An 8,883-nucleotide genomic window follows, 5' to 3' on the forward strand; every position below is an offset into this window, starting at 1 on the left:
ACAGTTGATTTTTCTTGCATTTATTTTTCTAGTGCTCAAGAATGAAACCCAGGGTCTCATGCATGTTAGGCACTCTACCCCTGAGTTACGCCACCAGCCGTCAAGTTGGATTTTCGATAAGTGGTGCAAGGTCTCGGGTCTCACTGTGGGAACGTCAAGATGAACAGAAGGGCCTCTGAGCTTTGGGTGGAGCTGGGCTCAGATGCTGAGTGGCTGCCAAGGGCTCCTCTCTCAGGAGGGCAGGTCCTGGGTGGAGCTGCCAGGGCCCTCCCCGTGTCCCCTTGAGCCACTGGGCACTCCTTCATGCCCTGGAAAAGCCAGTAAGGCCATCTGTGGGTCCCAGAGGGAGGACACCAGGGCCACACATTCAGAGCATTGTCAGGGGCTGTCTAGTGGGGCGGGTTGGACAAACCCAGGACCCTGCTGTGTGGGACAATGCTGGGCGCCCACAGAGATGGCAGCCCAGAGACGCCCTCACAGGCCCTCACGTAGAGGACTCTGGCCTGTCCCCAGGCAGTGACATCCCAGAATGGCTAGGAGCCGGGTTAGCCCTGATCCGGGTTAGCTGGAGTTCCTGATCCACTTGGGAGGGGAGGCTGGGGTGGCTCCGCAGAGGAAGGCCACAGCAGCGGAGCCTGGTGCTTGCTGAACGCGTACTGGGTGCCCCGGCTGCGTCTCAGAGGAGGCCCAGCTCGAGGCCTCAATGGAGACTGGTGGCAGAGGCTTGGCCCAGAGGTGGGGAGGGCCACCCTAGGAGATAAGGCAGCTGAGCGGTGCCTATCTGTGGCAGGAGCTGAACTTTCTCCTGCTAACGCCCCAGGCTGGAGCAGCTTCCTCGGGATCCACCCATGTGTGCAGGGAGGCCCGGGCAGGGGAGGCTGGGGGAGAGGCCAAGAGGTTGCAGGGAGGCCACAAGAAGGAGAAGCGGCAACCAGGGCCACAGGGGGGGCAGGGCCCCAGGTACGCTTCTCACCTCAGTTCCCACGGCAAGCAGGCCTTGGCTGCCGCGGTGCTTCCTGGTTCAGTGTTGGAAGAGGAGCCTGGGGTTGGGGCTCGGGAAGAGCGCTCGCCTCGCGTGCGTGCGTGAGGCCCTGGGTGTCTGTCTCCCCTGCACAAAAAGAGAAAAGAAACGTGTCTAAGAGTGAGTCTGAGGTTTGCCCTGCACGCACTGCGATGCTTCCTCAGGTGTTTGTGTGGGTCTCTGGTTTCAGCCGGCAGGGGACCAGGGCCTCCTGCAGGCCACACCTGCACGCGCAGTCGGCACCCTGCCCCTGGCCTGAGATGCTTCTCTGATGGTTCTCAATATCGTTTTCAAAGTTCTCGTTTTTCTTTATTAGAATCACAGAAGCTCTGATATAATTGAGAGTTGGAATGAGTGTCGTGAATGAACTTGGGCTGGACCTGGGGCCAAACACCAGTGAATTTACCCAGAGCAAAGGCACAATCTAGCCCTTTGGGCAAAGTAAATTATTCTTATTTTCTGAAATTTGATTCTTCTTTGCTCCTTAAGATTGATCCTTGAACCAGGTGAGGTAGTACTTATCTGTAATTCTGGCAATTCAGAGGCTGGGCTGGAGGATATCAAGTTCGAGGCCAGCCTCACAACTTGGCGAGGCCCTAAGCAACCTAGTGAGACCCTGTCTCAAAGTAAAAAGTAAAAAGGGGCTGTGGATGTGGCTCAGGGGTAAAGTACCCTGGGTCCAGTGGTACCAAAAACAAAAACAAAACAAAACAAAAAAACCCTATGATTGCAAGTTGTAAGTTTCTTTGATCACTTGATGCTAAGATTCATTCATTCACTGTGGACTCCGTGAGGTCTTGCTCTGTTCCAGGTCCAGATACAGGAGAAGAGATAGGTAAGTCCTTGTCTTCAGGAAAGCCACGCTCATGGAGAGCTCCTCCTCCGTGGAGGAGCACCAGACTCCTCCAGTATGTACACTCATCACACCACCACCTGAGCTGCTGGCAGTTTCTATTATCCCCATCATACCAGTGAGGAAACTCAGGCACAGGATTCTGGAATCCTGCCCCCCTTTTATTGTTTTGGCACCAGGGGCTGAACCCAGGGGGGCTTAACCACTGAGCCACATCCCCAGCCCTTTTTACTTCTTTATTTTGAGACAGGGTCTGGCTAAGTTGCTCAGGGCCTCGCCAAATTGTGAACCTAGCTTTGAACTTACGATCCTCCTGCCTCAGCCTCCCGAGCTGCTGGGATTACGGGTGCACACCACTGCACCCAGCCCGGATTCTGGAATCCCTTGCTCCTAAAGGTCTAGGAGTTCAGAATTCTTTGCCCCTGAGATTCTAGGATTCTGGACTACTGAGTTCTTAAGATTCTCCCCGGCTTGGATTCAAGTGGACCGTGGATGCAGGAAAAGGTGCTCCATCTCATTGTTGATTCAGAAATGCAAAGTAGAACCTGAGACTCCCACGCGCGCCTTCACACACAGCGGGGTGACTCACAGCCGAAAGTGTGGAAGACCCAGGGCCACCAAGGATATGAGACAAGCAGCAGTCACAGCAGACACCGGTGATGGAAATGAAATCGGCACAACGGGGGTGGGGGTGTGGGAATTATCTGTTCACATCTTCTCCTGCTGGACATCTTAGAACCCCAAATCCTTCTCCTGGATAATGCAGAAAAATATGTGCCCAAGGGCACCAGGATATGAGTATGGCATTGGTCAAAGGACTCAGAAACTAAGCCATGCCTATAATTCCAGGGAGGCTGAAGCAGGAGGATCACAAGGTGAAGGCCAGCCTCAGCAACTTAGTGGTTCTCCGTCTCAAAATAAAATTTCAAAAGGAGCCGGGCTGTAGCTCAGGAGTAGAGGGCTTGCCTAGCCTGGGTCTATCCCCAGTACAAGAAGGGAAGAAAAGAAAATTATTTGTTCAAATTGGCATCCAGGTTTCCTGGAGGGCAGGAAGGGAGCCATGACTTGGAAAAGATGAAGGGCTTCTGAGTGAGCCCTGGTTTCCTCAGGAGCCTGTGGAATGGAACCTTAGACTAACGCCCCGCGCGTCTCCAGATTATAGTTCACTTTAAGACTTCGCCTTAGCTGTGTCCCCGGGAAGGAGCCCAGGGCTTCCGCATGCCACCCAGCCGCCTCCCCACGAGCCCAGATCCCAGACCTCTCTGTTCCTAGAAGATTCAGCTCTAGGGAGCCACATCCCCAAGCCTGGCACCGAGCGGGCGGCGGGCCCAGCGGGAACCCAGGAGAAGAGGCTTCGGGTGTGAAACACCGAACAAGATTCCATTTTCCCAGTGGTGAGGCTGTGACCCTGTGACCACAGGGGGCTGGAGCGACCAGTTCAGGGATGGGTGACGGGCAGAGCGGGGGCCACCGTCCCCCTCTGCAGAGTGAGACAACAGGAGCTTCCACTCAGTGGCCGTGCACAGCCAGCCCAGAACCAGGCTCTCTCCCCACCCCGGGGCGCGATGTCACCAGTGCCAGGACCAGGGCCACACCGTGAGCGTGCTCGGGGTGGAGACGGGCACAGGGACTTGCTCCCAGCTCAAGCTGGAGACCACCTGGTTCTGTGGGACAGGGCAGTGGCCACACAGGGCTGGTCCCCGATACCTGCTGGCGGGCACACGGGTGTGGTGGGGACGGGTCGGTGAGTCTGCAGTGGTCTGGGCTCGAATGAGGAGGGGCTTCTTGTGACATTGGCTTTCCCAGGAGCCTGAGGGACTTTTGTGTCTGTGTTCTTAGGCCCGGTGGCCAAGGGGGAGACTGTGGCCTTCCACCAGGGGAGCTCTGACTTGCAGGGGAAACGGCGGAGGGTGGGAAAGGGCCCTGAGCTCCGCTCCACAGAGATGTGCTTGGAAGCGGGATCCTCGTTCGATGGCGGAAGAGGGTTGACCCCACTCAGGGAATGGCCTGCTTTCCCAACTCAAGGTTGGAGAAGTAAGGACGAATCTTCCAGGCGCACACCTGTCATCCCAGCAACTAGGGAGGCTGAGGCAGGAGGATGGAAAGTTGGAGGCCAGCCTCAGCAACTTAGCAGGGCCCTAGGCAACTTAGAGAGACCCTGTCTCAAAATAAAAAGTAAAAATGGCTGGGATGTGGCTCAGTTGTAGAGCACCCCTGGGTTCAATCCCTGGTACCAAAAAATAATAACAATAATCTGCCGGGGGAGGGAGCGGGCGGTGGGCAGCCGCTGGGGACGCGCCCCTCCCTCAGGGCCTCCGTGTCTGATGGCGTCGAGGCCTCCTCCTCCCTGGGAGCTCCAGTCCAGTGCGGGGGGGGGGGGGGGGCGCCCTTAGTCCTTCCTGCACAGTCTCCTCTCCGTCTGACCGAAGGCCAGCCAGGCCTCCCCTGCGCTCCGTGGTGGTGACCTTCCTCAGGACCACGCCACGGGTCCCCAGCCTGGGACTTCCCTTTCTCAGTCCAACCCAGGGGCCTCACTGGGGGCCCTGCAGATCCAGGCTCACCTGTCGCTCCAGCCCCGCCTGGTCACCGGGTGTCCCCAGTGAGCGTGCCAGGCTCCTTGGGGGCTTTCCACGGCTGCCTCCACCAGGGCCCTGCCCCAGGAAGGACGGGCCAAGCGCGGAGGGCGCTTGCTTGTCCAAGGCCACGCTGCCAGGAGCCGAGCGCGGAGGCCGGACCCAGGCCTGCGCCTTCACAGCCGGGGAGCAGGCAGGGGCCTGGCCCGGAGCACCCAGGCTGCCTCACTGCGTCTGCTCGGCTGTGGTCTCGAGTTTTCTAATCGTCATCACTCCGTGACTCAGAGGGGGACACTGAGACGCAGGAGGGCAGAGGCAGAGCTGGCGTTCACGGCCCATGGTGGCAGGGTTGGTAGTCGGGGAGCAGAGGCTCGGCGGGTGGGGGACAAAAGAGCAGCACCCAGAAAGACAGGGGCCCGGACGGGGGACCCTGCGGCGTGGGAGCCGCCTTCCGCAGAGTCCCCAGAAATGGCCTGACCCTCCCATCCCCGTCATCGTGGCCAGGCTGAGCAGGACGCTGTGTCCCCAACCAGCAAGTCTAGGCAGACCGCGAAGGAGCTGCCGCCGGAGGCTGTCGGCCATCTGCACACCTGGCTGCGAGGCCGCAAGTCCTTTCTCGAGGCTCTGAGCAGCTGCTGCTCCCACACTCTGTATTTATAACGGGCGATCGTTTTAAACTGTCTTCCATCCCCTGAGAACTTCCGTGGCACCAGGCCTGCGCTAACAGGCGTCAACTCATTCTGACCCTCAGGATCAGCCCAGGAGACAGGCACTGGTTTTGCCCCCATTTGATAGGTGAGAAAACTGCAGCTCAGAGGGCAAGTCACTTATTCAGGGTCACACAGCTGATAAGTGAAGAGCTGAAATTGGAACTCAGACAATTTGATAGTGTCCCCTTTAGAGACGAGGATGCTGAAGCCCCCAGCACTACACTGCCCGGCTGTCTGTCCCCACCTTACTGAGACCCCTCTGTCTTGTCCGATGCCCAACCCTGCCAGACTCCCAGCCACCTGCTCAGGGCAGATGCCAATCACACCCCCTACCAAATCATCCCTGTCTAATCAAGGCCCTGGGAGAAGGGGGCCCATGGGTGTCAGCGCGGGTGTTGCAATCTTCTGACTCAGCGTGGTGCGTGCAGACCCAGCAGGAGGGAGAAAGGGGAAGATTAAGACTTGGCTGAGACCCAGCTGGGCCGATTCCTGCTTGGTGCCAGGGGCCCCATCAGCTGCCAAGGCCCCAGGGTGGGGAGGAACCAGGAGGCGCACCCTTCACCAGGAAGCAGGCCTGCCCTCGCCGCTGGGGGTGGGGTAGGGAGCCCTGGGGGACACGGTGCTGGACCCAAGGGCGACGTCCAGCCCAGATCCCAGACAGGAGACTGCGTGACCTTGGGCAGGTCCCTCCCCATCTGGACTCGGAGTCTCTGGTTTGGATTTTTTAGTGACTTAGGGCCTCTCTAAGTTGCTGAGGCTGGCTTGAGATTCACAGTCCTCCTGTCTCAGCCTCCTGAGTCGAGTCGCTGAGACGACAGGGCTGGGTCACACCCCTGGCTGCCTCTGTTTTCCTTAGTCCGAGGTTTGCTCGCTCCCCCTGAGGCCTGGGGCTGTTCTTCCACGAGTGACTTTGGAGTCTAACTTCAGTCCCTCCTCCTGCAATGCGACTCTCTCCACCTGCTCAACGGTCCGGCTCCCCGGTTCCTAGGGGCAAGGAGCTACGCTGTAGCATGCGGACAGTGTGGACTGTCCCAGCCGATGCCACAGACACGTGACTCTGTCCCTCCCTGCCTTAGTTTCCCCATCTGGAGGGAGAGCTAGAAGGACAACCTCTGGGACTACTGGCCAGGGCACGGGGGTCACCAGGGGTCCCCGGCACCTGGCCTAGCATCTCAGCTCCTCCCAGCTCCTCAGTGTGCACGTCTCCGCGCCTGCCCTGGGCCTGTGGGGGGAGAGCGCAGGTGAAGTTCCCTCTCCCCAGGTGCTGAGGGCTTGTGGGCCCCCTTCCAGCGCGAGCCCGGCCCAGGTGAACGGGCTCATTTTGTCTCGTCTGTGGGTCTAAAAGGGTGATGGGGGGGCTGCTCACCCAGTCAGTACTCCACACACTCTCCCTCGATCTGCTCCACAGCCCTGTGAAGCAAGAGCTGTCACCGTCCTCAACCACTAATATCACAGCGAAGACACAGAGAGGGAAAGCTACCTGCTCAAGGTCACACAGCTAGCCCATGGCAGAGCAGGGGCTCTTAGCCCAGTGTCTCTAAGCCCAGCGTGTGGAATCCTATTCTTCCCAATGACATGAGTCCTGCGGCTGCAAACATGAATTAACGGAGGTGAGCGGTAACAGCATTATTATAGATGGTGTCTTCATTACTGCAATGGAAATAACAGCAGCTGCATTCGCGTGGGGCACTCCTTTCTTTTCTTTTGGTCCTGGGGACAGAACCCAGGGTGCCTTACCACTGAGCCACATCCGCAGCCCCTCTTATTTTTTGCTTTTAGACAGTGTCTCACTAAATTGCCCAGGTTGGCCTTGAACTTGGGCTCCTCCCGCCTCGGCGCGCTCTGTACAGGAGACCCCTGGGGAGCAGCACACCCTCTTGATTTGGCCCATCTTACAGTTGAGGAAACTGAGGATGCAGGAGGCCGACTAACCGCCTGGACGTTGCGAAGCCCCCAAGCAGAGGACAGGCTTGCCCTCGTACCTCTGTGCGGAGGAGAGGGGTGCGGCCCAGGGATGGAAGTCCAAGGGTTGGTTTTCCCTTCTCCAGAAGGGAAACTGAGACTCAGAGAGCAAGAGAGCTGCCTTCAGACCCTCAGCCTGTTGGCAGGACTTCCCTCTGGGGACCTCCAGCCAGTGAAACCCAGGCCCTTCCTCCCTCAGGAGTTGGAGGGAGAAGGTCTGAATAGATGCAAAGGGCAACCTGCATGAGGGAAAGTGGTTAGACACCAAGCAGGACTTCCTGGCCTTCTCCGGGATGTTTCTGGGACTCATCCAGGGGCTGTCCCTGCCCTGCAGCAGGGGGCCTCCAGAGCTCAAGAGTCAGTGAGGGGAGACCCTAGTCCTCCCCTCCTGGGGTGCAAGAAGCAAGGGGGGAAGGAGGGGCTGGCCATCCTGGTTCGCATCCTCCATTCCCGACACTGGAGGGAGGCTGCTACGGGAGCTGGGACTTTCCTGAGCAGCAGAAGATTCTGGGAAATTAGAGACAGCTGCAGGGCGGGGCTGACTCCTGGCCTCCCTTCCCTTCCCTTCCCTCGTCCCTGCGGGTCCCCAGGCAGGCCACCTTTCCCCTTCCCCCTGCCCCCCAGGACGCCCTCTTAAACTGCCCCCTTGGTGCCTGCTTCCCTCAGACCCTCGGCTCTTCTCCTCAAGCCCCTCTCCTCCCCCAGAACTGGCCTCCAGCTCCCGCCCCTCCCAATCTGCCCCCCACTCCTCCCCGGAACCTCCCTTCCCTCAGTCCTTTCCAGATTTCTGCAGACTGGGTCCCTTCCCTCAGACCCTGCCACCCTCGTCTCCTTCATGAAAACTCTCAGCTCTGTCCTCCACCTTCGGACCCTCCTGCCCAGACCTCCTGTCCCTCATCTCTCCTCGGAGACTGGGGCTGTTGGCGCTCTCTCCCTGGCCCTCCCAAGTCCCTTCTGGGCCAAGTGGAGGCACTGCTTTCTCCAGTCCTGCCCGGCCGAGCCACTGCCCTGTGTTCCCCAGGATGGCTGCATTAGAGAGGGGAACTCAGGTGTCCTTCCAACCCCACCTCTTAGGGTCACCGCCCTAAAAACCGGCCCTTGGTCTCAGCTTCCCTTTTGTGTACCCTGGACAACACTCCACACCCCACACCCCTCCTGGGTCAGAGGGTCTCAGGGCCAGGCTGGGGGCCAGGAGCAACACACTGGATCTCCAGCACCATCCGGTCCCTTCCCTGCTGTAGCCCCCAGGTCACACCAGCAGGCCGGGTCGATATTAGCCCAATTTTCCAGAACAAACTGAGTCTCGAGAGAAGGGCATAGCTTATCTTAGGGCCACGGAGCAGGGGCGAGGGTGAGTTCGCATCCAGGTCTGCGCCCCTCCCGTGTTTGACCTTAACAGGGCGCTGAGGGGGACATCCAGACAGGACAGGGAAGGGAAGGGAAGGGGCCGGGCCTCTGCCCGCAGTGCCTCCTTGCACGGGTGGGGCTCCAACTGGCCAAAGTCCCTCCCCGAGGGCCAGGGCCCCACACCTTTTGGGGTCCCAAAAAGAAACAGAGGGCAGGCGGTGGGATGGGGGAGGAGCGAAGCCAGGGACAGAGTTGCAGACACAAGAAGACCCGGGCAGAGGACCCGGGAGACCCCGCATGCCCTCTGCGCAGGTCTGGGGTGCAGTCCCCATTTCCCCGCCCCCTGGGTCCCTAAAGCCTCCCCTCTCCTGTGACTCAGTGACCGGGACTCAACCCCAGCGGCGGCCCCGCCCCCAG

This window comes from Sciurus vulgaris (genome assembly GCF_902686455.1).
Source record: "Sciurus vulgaris genome assembly, chromosome: 17".
Classification (NCBI taxonomy): domain Eukaryota; kingdom Metazoa; phylum Chordata; class Mammalia; order Rodentia; family Sciuridae; genus Sciurus; species Sciurus vulgaris.